At 35.8% G+C, this 17,583-nt stretch overlaps 1 non-coding gene across 1 annotated transcript; it reads left to right on the top strand.

Annotated features, from left to right (window-relative positions):
• The first annotated feature begins 15,044 nt into the window (after window positions 1-15,044).
• Window positions 15,045-15,150, top strand: LOC121222751 (small nucleolar RNA R71). Its single transcript, XR_005920122.1, has one exon. It is a non-coding gene; the product is annotated as a small nucleolar RNA R71 (small nucleolar RNA).
• The last annotated feature ends 2,433 nt before the right edge of the window (window positions 15,151-17,583 follow it).

Raw genomic sequence — 17,583 nt, 5'->3', positions numbered from 1 at the left:
TGGGGATGGATTGGTTGGTTAAACATTGTGCAAGTTTGGATTGTACTCCTAAGCGTATGGTGTTAAAGACTATTGTGCAAGTCTGTCTAATGTGATCTCTGCATTAAGGGCCAAAAAAATGGTTCGCAAGGGTTGAGGCATTTCCAGTGTATGTTGGTGTATCTGATTCTGAGGGTCGTTCTGTTGGATATATCAGAACTGTTAAGGATTTTTTTGATGTTTTTCCTGATGAGCTCCCTAGGTTGCCTACAAGTCGCGAAGTTGAATTTGGAGTTGAGCTTTTGCCAGGAATAACTCCAGTGTCTATCGCCCCTTATAGGATGGCACCGAAGGAGCTGGTGGAATTAAAAGCTCAAATTCAAGAACTGTTGGATCGAGGATTCATTTAACCTAGTGTGTCTCCGTGGGGAGCACTAGTGTTGTTCGTTAAGAAGAAGGATAGGACTATGCGCATGTGCATCGACCATCGGCAATTGAATAAACTGACTATCAAGAATAAGTATCCTTTGCCAAGGATAGATGATTTATTTGATTAGTTGCAAGGAAAATCAGTTTTCTCTAAAATAGATCTTTGTTCTGGGTACCATCAGTTGAGAGTTAAGGAGGCTGATGTGTACAAGACTGCGTTTAGGACTTGTTATGGTCATTACGAGTTCTTACTAATGCCGTTTGGGCTGACGAATGCACTAGCTGCCTTTATGGACCAAATGAATTGAGTATTTTAGCCCTACTTGGATCGATTTGTGGTGGTATTCATAGATGATATCTTGGTGTATTCGAGAACCGAGGATGAGCATGATGCATATCTCCAAATTGTTCTATAGATTTTAAGGGAGAAACAAATGTATGCTAAGTTCAGCAAGTGTGAGTTTTGGCTACGAGAAGTCACATTTTTCGGTCACGTGGTACCTGTCGAGGGGATTAAGGTAGATCCTCGAAAAATTGAAGCTATACTGGATTGGAAACCACCTAAGACCATATCTGAGATTCGAAGCTTTCTGGGTCTGGCAGGGTATTACAGACGTTTTGTCGTGGGGTTTTCCTTAATTGCTGCACCTCTAACTAATTTGTTGCGTAGAGGGGTACCGTTTAAGTAGACTGATAAGCAGCAAGAAAGTTTTGAGAAACTGAAGAAAGTTCTGATTGAGGCCCCTGTCTTAATATAGCCAGAGTCTGGGAATAAATTTACTATCTACAGTGATGCATCACACGTTGGTTTAGCTTTTATGCTGATGCAGAAGGGTAAGGTGGTTGCTTATGGGTCTCGTCAGCTTAAGCCTCACGAGGGGAATTACCCTACTCATGACTTGGAGTTAGTCGCGGTGGTATTCGTACTAAAAATTTGGAGGCATTATCTCTACAGTGAAAGTGTACTATCCTCACGGATCACAAGAGTCTTAAATACCTTTTCATTCAGAAGGAGTTGAATCTTAGGCAGCGAAGATGGATAGAGCTGCTTAAGGACTATGACTGCTCGGTTTAATACCATCCTAGTAAGGCTAACGTGGTAGCTGACGCACTAAGCTGTAGGGTTGTATCTGATTTGAGAGCGATGTTTCTTCATCCCAACCTATTTGACAATGGTAGTTTATTGGCTGAGCTACAAGTTAGACCGACGTGGACTGAACAGATTAAGGGTAAACAGTTGTTGGATGAGTCACTAGTACCTCGTTTTCGTTAGGTTGAGAATGGAAAAACTTCAAATTTTGGGTTAAATAGTGAAAGAGTATTGTGCTTCCGTGGGAGAGTCTGTGTACCAAGAGATAATGATTTGAGGCAGTCTATACTGCGAAAAGTGCATAGTAGTCCTTATACTATGCATCCAGGCGGGAATAAAATGTATCGAGATCTTCATGACTTATACTGGTGGAAAGTGAAGTAACTGAGTTTGTGGGTAAGTGTTTAACTTGTCAGCAAGTGAAGGCTGAACATCAGTTACCTTCAGGGTTATTACAACCAGTTAAGATTCCACTTTGGAAGTGGGAGAGAATAACCATAGATTTTGTGAGTGGGCTGCCCTTAACGCCTACCAAGAAGGATTCAGTATGGGTTATTGTAGATCGATTGACGAAATTTGCTCATTTCATACCAGTTCATATTGATTACTCTTTGCAGAAGTTGGCTAAACTATATGTGGCTGAGATTGTAAGACTGCATGGGGTACCAGTTTCTATTATATCAGATAGAGATCCTCGCTTTACGTCTCAATTTTGGAAGAAATTACACGAGGCTTTAGGTTCTAGACTGGACTTTAGTACTGCGTTTCATCCCTAGACAGATGGTCAGCTAGAGAGGGTGATTCAAATATTGGAGGTTATGTTAAGGTGTTGTGCAATAGATTTTCGAGGTAACTGGGAAGATTATTTGCCACTAGCAGAGTTTGTGTACAATAATAGCTATCAGTGCAGTATTCAAATGGCACTGTACGAAGCTTTATATGGTCGTAGGTGTCGTACTCCTACCTGTTGGATTGAGTTGGGCGAGCGCCAAGTTCTGGGGCCAAAGTTGGTTTCTGATACCGAAGAGAAGGTAAAACTGATTCGGGACGCTGAGAGACTGAGAGACTGAGTTTTCTATGGGGGACTACGTTTTTCTTAAGGTTTCCCCATGGAAAAAGATATTGAGGTTTGAACAGAAGGGTAAGCTTAGCCCTAGGTTCATTGGGCCTTACCGTATACTGAAGCATGTGGGACTGGTCGCCTATCAACTTGAGTTACCTTCAGAATTAGACCGGATTCATGATGTGTTCCATGTCTCCATGTTAAGGCGTTATCACTCTGATCGCACACACATAGTGCCAGTTGAGGAGATCAAGGTTAGACCAGATCTGACCTTCGAGGAGGAGCCAGTGCAAATTTTGGACCGTGAGGTTAAAGTACTTAAGAAGAAGTCTATTCCTCTAGTCAAAGTGCTTTTGCATAATCACAGTTCAGAAGAAGCCACGTGGGAATCCGAAGAGGTGATGCAACAACAATACTCTCACATATTCTGACCAAGTAAATTTCGAGGCCAAAATTTTGTTAAGGGGGTAGAGTTGTAACACCCCAAATTTAAGTATTTAATTTTTACATGTTTTGACACAAATTTCTTGTTTGGTTTAATGGCTAAGTGATTTGGGTTTGTATGGGAGTGTTTGAGGAGCCTGGGTTCAAGTCTTGGCTTTCACGGAATTTTTAGTTTTACTCTTAAATGAATCTGGACATAGGCATGTAGGCTTTATAAATATTAGTGTTGGTTTTATGACACAAAAATTGCTTGTGGTCTAGTGGCAAGGTGGCATGTGGTGTAACTGTGAGGTCAAAGTTTCAAGTCCTGGGTTGCGCATGGGAGTATTTATTTTCTACTTGAGCTGGGTAGGTGGTGGAGTTGGACTAGAACACAGCTAAATAGAGTTTATACTGGTCATAAAGGGAGTAGAGGAGAAATAGGTGGAGTGAATCAAGGAAGGATAAGGATAGAGTGTTCAGGAGAAAATCAAGGAATTTGAGAAGGGGGAGTGTTGTTCCGTTTGGGGTTATTAAACCTTGAGAATTCAGCTGGGGGAGTTTTGGGGGTCATTTTTGGCTTTTGAGGAACTTTTGGTTTTTATTTTATTTTATTTTCTCTCTGTCTGTCTCGGTGGGTCAGCATTTTTTGTTTTCTTCTTTTTCTTTTGGTGTCGAATCTTGCAAAGACTTTAAAGTATATCTTAGGTTTGTTCGTTTTGTTTTTCTGCTTTTCCCTTTAAGCCATTTTTTGTTTTGGCCGAATAGCCTTTGGTTCGTTCCTCTTTTCTTTGTGGCTGAATATTGCCTTTCTTTCTTCTTCTCTCTTGGCCGAATATTGCCTTTCTCTCCCTCTTCATCTATTCAATTCTGTTTCGGCTGGACAACTGTTCTCTGACGGTTCAATTTCTTCAAAGAGTGAAGGAGTTTCAAGTGTTGTTACAGTCATCAAAATCTCTCTCTCATCACTCGATCAAGGTAAGTAGGTAGGCTAGCCTTCCTTCTAGGGGTAGGCCGAATGTTCCTGTGGTTTTGTAAATTATCATGTGCGGATTTCAACCACATCATTTGACAATCTTGTTTAATGAATCCATTTGCAATGCAGATATCCGTCAAGAAGATTGCAGTCAACTTTCATCAATGGTTCAGGTGGGCTAAGCCACTTTTATCAGTTGAGGCAAGTATTATTTTATTTTTTTGGTTAAGGATGCAAAAGAAGGAGACTAACCCTATTGATTGTAACAAATGGAAAACTTGTATGAATGCAGATTTTGGGTATTCGTGGATCTTCTTACGTTTTCATAAACAGGTGTGTAATCACACCCTCTCTCAACTACAAATTGTCAAAAGTCGAAAACCTGGAAAAGATGGCGCTGAAACCATATGGGCGTGCGAACGCTCTTGTGGTAAATCGAGGCCACGAAACACGATGTTAGATTGTAGAGGCCTCCATGATCATTTTCATGAGCTTAGGCCGTAATGGGCCTAAAATAAACGAAATACCCTCGACGGGTAAAATGACTAAAATACCCCCGAAGGGTAAAGTGACTGAAATACCCTTGAAGGGTAAAATGATCGAAATACCCTCGAAGGGTAAAATGACAAAATTACCCCCAAAGGGTAAAATGACTGAAATACCCTCGAAGGGTAAAATGACTAAAATACCTGCAAAGGGTAAAATGACTGTTACACCCCTAATAGTTGAAATATGTGCAAGACCGATTTGCTATATGATATATATATGACTGTTACTGAGTATGACATACTGCATACACGTATGATTTATGACATGACATACTACACGGGGTTGGGTTTTTGATATAGGGGAAGTATACTGTATTGGTGGCTTTGCCACATAGACTGTTACTGGCAGCTTTGCTGCATCACTATTACTGGCAGCTTTGCTGCATCACTATTACTAGCAGTTTTGCTGCGATATTGGTGTGTTGGCTGGGTGGGTTGATTTTATCCCCACATGGTGTGTTGGTTGTACGGAGTGGTGTGTTGGTTGGATTGGGATGGTTTGCTTTACCGCATTGTATTGTTATTGTATTGGGCTAAGGCCCACACTGTTGCTATATAAGGCTCAGGCCCAGACTACGACTACATGTTGTATACTGATTGAATGATAGGGGATTTCACACTAAGTTTCGTAAACTCACCCTCTCCTCTTAACTGTGCAGGTAATCCTCAGTCTTAGGTGATTCGGTACCGCGAGGGACTCGAAGGTGGTCACACAACTGCTGCTGTTCACACTTGCTTTTATTTTACTTTAAATTATAAGTTGGGTTTTGTTTTGTAATAAGGCCTTTAATTTGAGTTTTAAATTTTAATTGCGCTTTTGCTTACATATTTTATACTACTAGTTAGGTGAAAAAAATTTTCAAAATAATTTTTGTTTTCAAAGACACAAACTTTAAACGTTAGAGTTTTCAAATGTTTCCGCATTTTAAATCAACTTAATATAATAATAGTAGTTAATAAGGCAAACATTTGGTTAAGTGCTCCGTTAAACATTACTAAAGAGGTTTCCAAACTTAAGAAACGAGTTTTATCAACAAGTCTAAATTTTGAGAGACACTTTAATGTGACACACCAGATACAACCATAACGTCTAGGCCAGGTTTGGGGTGTTACATTACTGGCGTGTCATTCCACATGCCTAATTTTTGCTAGGTTACCACAATTATGCCCTATCAGCTTTCATGATCTCTGTTTTGGTGGACTGCTATTTTTCTACTACTTTTGCCTCATTTGGCTGATTCCACAAAATATGCTTGCGAACACTTACATATTCTTCTAACTCTTTCTCCACATGCATGATTTTCTGTAATTATTGTTTTGGCGGTCTACGTTGTGTTTATTGTCCTAGTGGACTCTATTGGCTTTCATAGCTAAGCCATGGTCTTACACCCCTTCACCCCATATTTAATGTCTTCGCAGACTACCCCGTGTTTACTGTCCTGACAGATTTCATATGGCGCCCTAGCCGAGCTATGGTCTTACACAATATAATCTCAATGTTTACTGTCCTAAAGGACTATCCCGTGTTTATTGTCTCGACAGACTCCATATGTTGCCATAGTCGAGCTATGGTCTTACACGTTAGACATATTTTGATGTGTCACCCTGTATGACCTTACCGTCATCGCGGTGTCACCCTATAAAGCATGTTGACTACCATCATGGTGTTGCTCTATGGAACCTAATAACCATCAATATCAATTCATCTCATATCTAACCTTGATGCTTGAACACCGAAGTGTCCTCTCGATAAGTCCCGGAGCTTTGCACATCACGGTTTGCACTTAGCAACATTTTATGGTGATATCTAACAGGAATTCCATTTCCCTATCTATCCACCCATTTCTTTGTTTGGTCATTTCTCACCTTGATAATCGGACACCGTTGTGTCCCCTTCACAAGGCCCATAGCTTTGAATATCACAGTTTGCACTCAATAATACTGTATGGTAGTATCTTACAGAAATTATCATTCCCAATTCCTAACTTCATCTACCCCGCTAATAATTTTCCCGCCATACCCCACTGTTATAATCATGCAATACACGCATTTCACTTACATACTAGCATGAAGTACACCATCCTTTTAAACATGAATTTCTAACTATTTAATGCATACTGAACCACATGGCGGATACCATATATCAAACAATCTTATGCATACTTGGCATTCACAATTATTCCAGCCACACATCATTCTAGGGATGGAGTATATAAACTCACCTGATGACTATTGCCATCCAAACTTAGTTTTTCCAAATTCCAAAGCTTCTATTCTTCTAGAAGTTAAGTAAAAGAACAATAATTGTAAATTACTTTAGCATTCCAGCTTAAAATTTGTTTTTTTAGAACACGCAAAAACCCTAAAAATGTTTTTGGAAATCCTTAACTTCCTTCTCTTAATTTTAGATATACATATGGATTAAAAACCTTCTCAGATTACTGGATTCTCTTCTCTTCTAACTCAAATCTCATGACCATTGCTCTATGAGAGGGTTTTTGTAATTATCTATTCATCAGAGCAACCGAAGAAGAAGATGAAGAAAAGAGGAAAATGAAACAGAATGGAAATCAATCCTCCCCAGGAAGTCAGTTGTTAGCTATATATAGTCCTTATGCATGGTCTTCAACTACATAGAAACTATCCATTGATAATCATTTTGTCTCCTACTAAGGAATGACCACCTCTCGACGTACTAACATCGAAAGTGAGAATACTACAACCAAAGATAAGAATTAAGGCGGTGCCCACAAATTTAAGGGTCAATTTGTAATAAAGTTTGTTAGTACAACGATTTACTGAGAGTACTTCGAGGGTTGTACCCATGGGATTATAGTTTGGGGAAAACTACTATTAAGTCAATTGCTAGAAATAACTACTAATCTACTTGAGTCACAAATTAGTAGTGTTAACTTGGAAGAAATATGACAATGATGATAATAAACTAATTAAATTGAACTAAACCTAAATCTACTCCTAGGTTAGTGTATCGGTTCTCCTATTCCTTGTTTCAACTATGCGATTTACTTTAGCCTAGATTTAATTGCTTTTCCCGATTAATTATTGATGTAGGGTTCTAAATAATTGGCTAGTAGTTAACCTAGTTGGGCCTCTTAGCCTTCTAATAAACTAACTAGTCGGTAAGAAATACTTATCTCTCAATGTCATAATTGAAGTCGGGGCAAGGTAAGGTTTTCACGGTAGGCAATACTGATTTCGAGTTCATTCCTACCTTCGTGACTTCCTAGGTTCATCAATTCTAGGGTTTAAGTTTTTCCTTTCCCAACCACTAATCCGCTAAATGATACTTGATAGAGATACCGATTTTGGGTTCATATCTACCTAAATTACTTCCTAGGGTCGTCAATCCTAGGGTTTAATTACACTCAATCAGATCTAACAAGTCCAAATTATACTATACCTTTAATTAAATTAATTTGGTTAATACATTTCAAACATGCAAAATATGTATAAAGCATAAATTGATTCTAGTCTTTACACAAGCATTCAATTAACAATATTAAATAAAGAAGTACAACGAATAGAATAAATAAACGAGATGCGGATGGATTTATCGATGAAAGAGTGGCTCTAGAGCAATATCTGCTCGCGAAAGTCTCACTTCAGAATAAAATCTTCCAATTACAAGAACATATCGTAAACTAAGCAAATACTAAGAACAGAATAAAAACCTTAGAGTGATCCCCCCAATGTGTTGTTCGAAGGAAGTATTTATAGATTACTTGTATTATGATCTAACTTGGTCAAGTAAAGACGACTGAGCATGTTAATTTAGGTTGTATAGACAAAAACATCCTTACTCATTAAATTGGGCTTGTCGCAGTTTTGTCACGATACACTCAAGCTTGTGTCGCGATATCGAAGGCAGTTTAATTTTTTTTCATGTCTTTAGGGGTGTCGTGATACAATCTAGCATGTCTCGTGACATCCTCAACAGGCTACCCCCTGGGTATTCTGCTTGCTATGTTACGACATCCCAGCTCCATGTTGGAACATCGGGAGCAATCCACTAACTCCTTAGCATGAATTGATGTCTTACAAACTTAATCAACATGTTAGTATTCCCTTAGGCTCAGATTTGCCTAAAAGGTCATAAAACACATAACAATTCTCATTTTATTAACTAAGTCCTAGAAAGGGAAACTTAATAGAAACTATATTAATTTGTTGTAAAACTAGCTCGTGAAGTATAGAATTGGCTCTAATCTAGTACAACAAATTTTGGCGAATCAAGAAACCAATTAGTTCCAATCCAACCGAACTAGATTTGGTTCTCAACAATATCCAACTTAGCCACTATTTTTTCCTGATCTTTCAGTAGAGCTCGCCAGCTTATGGTTTCTTTCAATTTAACCCCTAAATTGCTCCTAATTTTTGTATTTAAAGGGAATCGATCTTGACATATAAATATAGGTAGCTGATTGGTGTTACTTTTTTCTGTTTTTCGAGTGTCTCTTTTGATTATTGTATTGAGTTACTTGTTCTTTTTTTTTTTGAAACTCTTGTAATAATTTTATTTTTGAGTAAACTTTGAATGTAAGTAATTTTATTTTGAGGTGAGTGATTGTGATAATTGGGTTTATTGTTCGGGCTACAATTACCATTGTTGTAATGCTAAATTGGGCTATACCTAATTGGTGCTCAGACAAATTTTTGAAAAAATCATTTATTGATTTTTGAATGTAAGTAGGTTATTTTCCAAACTAAGTTAATAAATATCGTGTGTTGATTACTCTTCTTCTTATTTGCTTACTACCTTTATTACATAGTTGAAGGGACTTTCTAGGTCTACAACCCAAGTTCAAGTGATATTCAAGTGAGAAAATCTTAGGAGTCCAATGTCGATCCATAGGGAAGTTGATTAGAACTTACAAGATTATAAGTATTATGCTAGAACAGAAAATTAAAATTTAACTTTGAAATGAGTATCGATAATGAAAGTAGTCGCAAGAAACACTAGAAAAAAAACTAAAAGGTAACGCAATAAATTAACGAAAAATAAAAACAAATACCTGGAAGAAAATATGCTGAGGTTAGAGGATCAACTCTTGGTGTCATATTAAGATTTAAATTTTAGCACTCAATGTTATTATTCAATTAGAATCTACACAAAAATGGAGGTCCCAATCAAATAATCTAGTAATGTATGTCCAATAATTAATCATATGAATCCATAAGCAAAGGTATGACCATCAAAGGAGTGACCAAAATGATTTTCCAATAAGTCCAAGAGTTTAGCAAATGAATCCATAAGCAAAGGATGGTGCAATATGACAGTTCAACTATTTAAGTTCAGTCCAAAAATATAAATATATGGTATTATAATCACTTGATAACTTCATGACTTGAAAAAAAATATTTCAAATATTTATTATGCCAATTTTTATGTCTACAACAAATCAAGGTTAATTTATCGAAGCATTCATTGTGTCATATATTGTCTATAACAAATAAAATGTCTTACTTTACAAGTATGCTTATAACAAGTGATTGATAATTAATTTTAGCTCAAATGATGAGTATGAAATTTACCTTAATATTTTCCAAGACTTTCACCCTTTCACGTCAGCATTGAAAACTTAGAATAACATACAACTCTAACTTAAATGGAAAAGACATATTAGATATAAAAAACTTGGAATTTTACACGAATAATGAAACTAACAAAAACTTAACAAGGAAATGATCTTGATCTCAACTTTAAGATGCTTCCTATTCTAAAACCAAAGGCTACTTATAGAGGTTTGTGAAAAGAAAAATAACAATGCAAAGGACTTCCTAATAATAAATTTGTAGGCCTACTTCTTTGTCATCTTTTGGGTCATTTTTCACATTTTAAATGATGACTTCTTTTGTCCAAGTTAATGTCTTCCAATGGGAAAAGTCCAAGAAAGTTTATTGATGTTCTGCATCTTGTCTATTCACGATAGAAATTTCAATCCTTTATGATCCAAACAATAAAATGCATCAAAACTGCCCATCAATATGAAAATTGTAACTTTACCATTACTTTTGGATTTCGTTTTGATGCATTTTGGTGTTGGTGTTCCAATATTTAAATAAATTTTCAAATACCTTTTCAAAGATATAAAGTACACTCAAAATGGAGTCCTAAAGCTCGAGACAATATCGAAACACTAAGAAGTGTTTTGATTGGAAGTTCTAAATGTGTCTAAATTATAAAATTTTGAATCTTTGATCTTTGAACTTTAACTCATCATCTTTGATCAACTTTAGGCTTAGTGCACTGAATCTCGTGGTTCCATGTATTGACATCTTCTTCCCAAACCTATTTTACATGCAAATTCCATATGGAATATTTTTATTGAAACTAAATGTGTGAAAAACACTAAAAATACACAATATTTACAATACAAACAAAAGATTTCAAATCACTAAAATGAATTTAAAATATATAAAAATACTCAAAAAACCAAGAAAATGTAAGTAAGATATAATCCAAAATTATCATATGATGATGAATCATCAACAGTCTTGTTCAAACTTGTGGTTGAACATCATTTAGGACATTTAATTGGGACAAACAGAAAACCATATCATGCTCTTTCAATTGGTATTGGATTAGGCTTCAATAGTTGTTTGAAGGTGACTCTATGTTCGATTTGCAACCACAGAATCCATGAAAGAAGGTAGTTCGATTACTCGACTCCCTTTGTTACTTGGTTCAAAAAAATATGCATATTAGAAGGCTCATATGAGGGTTTTCATCATGTCTAATTATGAAGCTGCTTGGGAAGATATTGAAGCAAGGTGGACTTAACCCATTATAACTACTACTGAAGGCACCGCACGTCTCAAAGAATAAAGCAAACAGACTATTTAAGGAAGAAATGCTACTCATGAAAATTCACAAGCTTTAAATGTCATAGTTAGTGGAGTTGACTTAAATAAACTCAAAGTCATTTGTGATTGTGAAAATGAGGTATGTACAATATTACAAAATCGACATGAAGGAAATTATGTTGTATGCATGTTAAAACTTCAAATTTTAACTAGCAAATTTGAAAACTTAATAACACATAAAGATGAGTTTACTCCTAAAATTTAAGCCAATTCATGTGATATTTCTAATGGGGCTTTTTATTTTTGTGAGCATTTTTTTGAAGTTACACTTGTGAGAAAATTCTTAAGGTCCTTGCAATAGCACTTTGCAATCAAGGTCACAATAATTAAGGAGGCAAAGGGCATTACCACTCTCGAGTTTGACGAGTTAATTGGTTCACTTTAAACCTTTGATTTGAATTTGGAGGAAGTGAAACATAACAAGATGAGACCTGAAAAGAACATTATTGTCAATGTTCAAAAAGCTACTCCAATAACAAAACAGATAGCGAAGGCTATTGATAAGATCAATGAATAATTAACTTTGCTCATAAATACCATTAATATATTCTCTAAGAAGGGAACAAAATCAGATTCTAGTGGAACAATGAAGAGTCACATTAAAAAATTCATGCAAATTTTGCCTTACCCCCTTTAAACAGAAGCAATGTCCTCATTGTGTAAAGAAAGTAATGAATGAGATCTGAACACCAGGTAGGATAACAAGAAAAGAGAGGTGAGTCATGAAGATTGCTTAAGTACCAATTCTTTCTTAACAATCCAATCCTAGACATGTTCGTTCACATCACCACACTATGTCCTTTTTTTGTTAGAGAAGAGGCATTGAGTTTAATTTATTCATGTTTGCAAATTATTCAATTGATTTTATGCATAAAAAATTATTCCTAAGTAAAAGTATCCTAAAAATAATACAAAGAAAAAGAAATAAAAGAAATTCCTCCCCTTTTTATTAATTTGTGTCATCCCCTTTTTTTTGAGATTGCTGCAGCGTGGGTAAGTGATATTACGACAAAGGGAAGGGGTAGCGAGTATTGGATATTTTTCTGCTCATCACTATTCTGGGCCTTGAGCCCAAAATTGAAAAAATTATTTTATTCCTTGTATTGAAATAAAATTTTGACAGAAACAAAATGATTAAACATTTGGCCAACTTGACCCCCTTATTGAATAAAAAACTAAAAAAATTAAAATTCATTTTAGGTTACTTAGAAATTTTCTTCTCTAAAAATTACATCAAATTAAATTCCTAGGAAAGGTTGAAGGGGTCTCAAATGGTCCCGCTTAAGTTCCAATCTCCTTAGACATAATTAATTTGAAGTACTAATTCAAGAAAAATAATTTCTAAGTATGTCATTTATTCAAATGAGAGAAAAAAAAACTAAAAATAAATTAAAGATAGAGATACTAAAGAGAACTCCCTCAATGTTATTGATGATTGTCACTGGTAAAGGTGATGTTAAATGACCATTTTTCATACCAATCATATCCATCTAAAAAGAAAAAATAATGTTGCCCTTAACAGCAGGAAATGGTCTTTTTGTTTTATTTTTCTCGACTTTATATCATTCATACAAATCTACCTACCTGTGATGATCCTTAACGAAATCAACTCATTTTTCGTTATACATTATTTCTTTGGTACAAGTCCCACACACTGAATGTCATCTATGAGATCCATGATCCTTGCTTTTAACCATTAAGACTCGAGTTTCCCAAGATCAAATACTCCAGATTGAATCAAACTCTTCTATCCCTTAATAGATCCCTTCTCAGTATTTGATGACCCTTTCAAAACCATTAAGTCTAACTTGAGTGACTCTTCTCTTGATGGGTTAGGTTGCTTGTACTCATGTGATGATAGCTCTAATGACTTGAATTGAACTTTTGAACTAAATTCTTCTGAATCAGCTTCCAAACATGTATCATCCTCATCTTGATGTGGAAAGTCAAATAAAATACGTTCCAATAGATCATTGCATTCTAATTTTGTAGGAACTAGCGAATCTTCCTTTAAGACAGTAGAACAATCTTTAACCTCATCATGAGATCTTATGGCCTTGAGTACATTAAAGGTCACATGTTCATCTTGAACTTGTACGATGAGTTCACCTTTCTATACATCGATTAACATACTGTAGGTTGCCAAGAAAGGCCTTCCTAGGATGATTGGTATTTTTTTTCTTTGCTTTTTAAATATAAGGTAATGAAGTTAGTAGGAAATATGAATTTATCAACACGTACCAATACATCCTTAATATTTCCTTCTAGGTATGCCAAAGATTAATCCGCCAGCTGGAGTGTAATTATAGTCGACCTGGCCTTACCAATACCTAATCCTCTAATCATAGAATTAGGCCTCAAGTTGATACTCAATCCCAAATCACACAAAGCTTTACCACAATCAAATTCTTCAATATTGCAAGGTATGGTGAAACTTCCTGGATCCTTCAACTTAGGAGACAACTTGTTCTGAAAAATAGGCTACATTTTCTAGTTAGGGCCACAGTTTCAAATTCCCAAAGCCTTCTCTTCTTAGACAAAAATTCCTTCATAGCTTTCGCATAGTTCGACATTTGCTCCAAAGCTTCCACCAATGGAATGTTGATACGTAGCAGTTCCAACACATCCAACATTCTCTTGAATTGAGTATCTTGTTCTTGCTTATGGAAGTAGTGGAAGTTTGGCTTGGATTGGACAGGTCTTCCGAGGTAATATATCTATATCTAACGAAGGGGTTAGCTTATTAGAATTCACTAGTTTAGATTTTACCTCTTTAGAATTTGCAGAATCTGGCTTCTCTAGTGCTGAAATTTCAACTGTTACTTGATTTTCCACTTTCTTGGGAGGTTCATCTTCAGTCTCAACTTCCTTGGGTTCCAAATTCCTTCAACTTCGTAAAGTGACCGCTTTGCAATTCTCCTTGCTTGATTTTCTCTGGTTCTCAATGCCACTAGGAAAAGCTCCTTATGGTTTATTTCAAATTTTTTAGGCTAACTACCCCATATGGTTCTCCAAATTTCACAAAGTCACATCATTCTTTACCATGTATGCTTTTAATAAGCTCTCAATATTACTAGTAGAGGATTTTCTATGTTGCTTAGTACAGCACCTTAGGGTTTGCCTCTAAGCTCATTAGCTAATTGTCCCACTTGATTTTCAAATTCTCCATTGTTGTTGCTTGGCCTTGAACCAAGGCATCATTTTTAGCAATGTATGCCTTCAACAAATTCTCCACATTATTGGAGGATTCAACTTGCAGTGGCTTTTGAACTTGTTAATTGAAACCAAGAAGTTGATTTGATCTTTGCTACATGTAATTGTTATTTGGTCCAGTTCCTTGGTAGGGGATTGGTGGCTAAGCTGCAACATGATTTAAACTATTAGTAGTAAATTGTTTCAATATTGAAGAGATAGATGATACCTAAGCTGAGATTGAAGTAAAGGTGTCTACTTCATGCACTCTGACTATTCATCTTCCTGAAGCTGCTTGATTTGTTGGTCACTGGTAATTGTTACTGGCTATTCTCTCCATCATCTCGTAAGCCTCATTATAAGACTTCACAAGAGAGCACTATTCACAGAAGCATCTACCACCAACCTTGTGTATGTGTTGAGACCATTATAAAATGTTTCCAACTAGATGCAATGCAGAATCCATGGTAAGGGCATTTATATAGTAGCTCTTTGAATCTTTCCCAAGCCTCGTATAGGGACTCATCATCCATCTGCTGAAAAGTGGTAATCTCATTTTGCAACTTAGCATTTTTGCTAGGTGGGCTATTCTTTACCAGAAAGCTTTCAACTGATTCTTGCCAAATGAAAATTTAATTGGATGAAAAGGAATTAAGTCATGCTCGTGCTCGATCTCGCAATGAGTATGGGAACAAGTTCAACCTTAGTTGTCTTCATTTGCACCAGCTATCTTGAAGGAATCGTTAACCTCCATAAACAATTGAAGGTGAAGATGTGGATCTTCTGTGGGCATTCCACTAATTTGGCCTATCATTTGAAGCATCTGAAACATCCTAATCTTTAATTCAAACTACTATGTCTCGATCTCCGGTCTCCTAATTCCTAGATTTAGTTTATTAAAAAGTGGCACGACATTCTGCCTTATGGGTCGATCCCTATCATCAACAGTAAGGATTGAATTTCGAGCATTAGCAACCCCATTCCCTTGAACATTGTTTTGATTCTAACGGTTTATTTCTACGACTTGTTAACCTTTCTTGCCTTCTTTTTTCTAAATGCCCGTTCGATTTCAGGGTCTACAGGGAGCAAATCGATGATTCGATCTATACTCATGAAGACCTAAAAAGAAAATAAAAGAAGAAATAATAAAATTAAAGAATTAAAGAATTATTTAGTAAATTTAGAAATTAAATAAAAATAAAATAAAACCAGATTGTAAATTGTAATAATTTCACAAAAATGATTAAGGAAACAGTGTTGAAAAAAATAAATGACTAGATGCAAAGTGATCCCTAATGGAAGTTAACTTAAATGCAAACGAAATGAATGGTTAAAATGGATGAGATGGATTTAACAACAAAATTCAATAGATTTTTACAATGATAACATGCTGAGGTTAGAATAATTACATTATTTAACTTATTTCATTTCCATCATGCTTACAATGTTTTGAAAAAATAATCCAAGACAACTCGATCATTCATGAGTTTGAAACCAAAATTAAGTCCTTTCGGAATCATTTACTTAGAAAAACATGCATTTTACTAATCATATTCAACTAAGGGTTTCTTAGAATTCATGTGAAGTAATAAGGACAGGTTAGGTTTGAAATAATTTAATCACATAAACTTAAAAGCTAAGCAAGATAATATAGCTCTTTCGAGTTATTATGAACCTTCAATTTAGTCAAGTTAGGATCTAAATTAAGCATTCACTTTTCAATTATTGCATCCACTAGTCATCGTCTGGTTAGGATCACTCAACTAATTCTAATGCATTCATCACGTATGAATGAATTACATACTTAAGTTTAATTGAAAACATGAACGATTGAGGCACAAAACATCATAAATACAACTAAATGAACTTTATTAAATAAATGTAATCTTTCTAGCTAAACAAAATTAAGCTATCACCATCAATGGAAAAACAACAAAGCAATTTGCAAACATAATGAATAATTAAGAAAAATTGAAAGGAAGTGTAACACCCCTATCCCGTGACCGTCGCCAGAATAGGTAAGGGGCATTACCGGGCTTGTAACTCATGTCAGAACCGTAAAATTTTGAACTTTTTCTTGAAATAAAGGTCATTCATTTAGATAAGTACTAAGCACGGCCAGGGATAAAATTTAAACTTCTCTAAGTAAACATTCAAAAGATGCCATTTTCGCATGGCTTATATACATTAACCAAAATATTCTTCCGCCACTAGTCTATTTTATACATGCCATAAGATAATCCAAAACATAGCAGTACCAAACAGTGGATAGTGATAGTGTGACTAGTTGTTGACGATCCCCGAGCCTGTAGCTTCGCAATGAGATCTATAAAACAGAGGAAACAGAGTAAATGGAGTAAGCATTACAATGCTTAGTAAGTTTTAAGCAGTGTCAACATATAACAATCAAATTATAACATAGTTGTTCGTATTTTTATTTCACTCTTCCTTCGGGCATACCATCCCTTTACCGAATATGCACATCTCATCATATACAATAGGCAGATAAACTTTCACATAAAAGTGAGCTCATGTAACATAGATATATCGTATGATTTCACATAACCTCTCACACTGATCCGATGTCACATAATCATAGGAATAGTCTCATAGATTGCTCTCGTATGCAACACATAACTACCTTATGATTTAGTGCAAATCAAGCTCACATATAAACTTGGAGTACATACCTGTTTAACCTTTCACATTGAATATATTTATAAGCAATTCTTATTACGAAGTCTTACCCAGACATAATCTCCACACGAAGTTATCGGGTCTTACCCGGACAAAATCCCCACACGTAGTCATCGGGTCTTTAGAGCTCAGATATAGTACGAGCACGAAGCTTACGGACATTAATCAGTGATAATATTCTCGCATAAAGCCTGCGGGGTTTTAACCTGGATATAGTACTGACACAAATGCCCTTCGGGACTTATCACATTTATACACTTTCACATCCATCACGTTGGCCACTCGGCCCTGTCACATATAT

This window comes from Gossypium hirsutum, chromosome D10, assembly GCF_007990345.1.
Source record: "Gossypium hirsutum isolate 1008001.06 chromosome D10, Gossypium_hirsutum_v2.1, whole genome shotgun sequence".
Classification (NCBI taxonomy): Eukaryota; Viridiplantae; Streptophyta; class Magnoliopsida; order Malvales; family Malvaceae; genus Gossypium; species Gossypium hirsutum.
The sequence above is the reverse complement of the archived record's forward strand: the minus strand, read 5'-3'. Positions and strand labels throughout refer to the sequence as shown.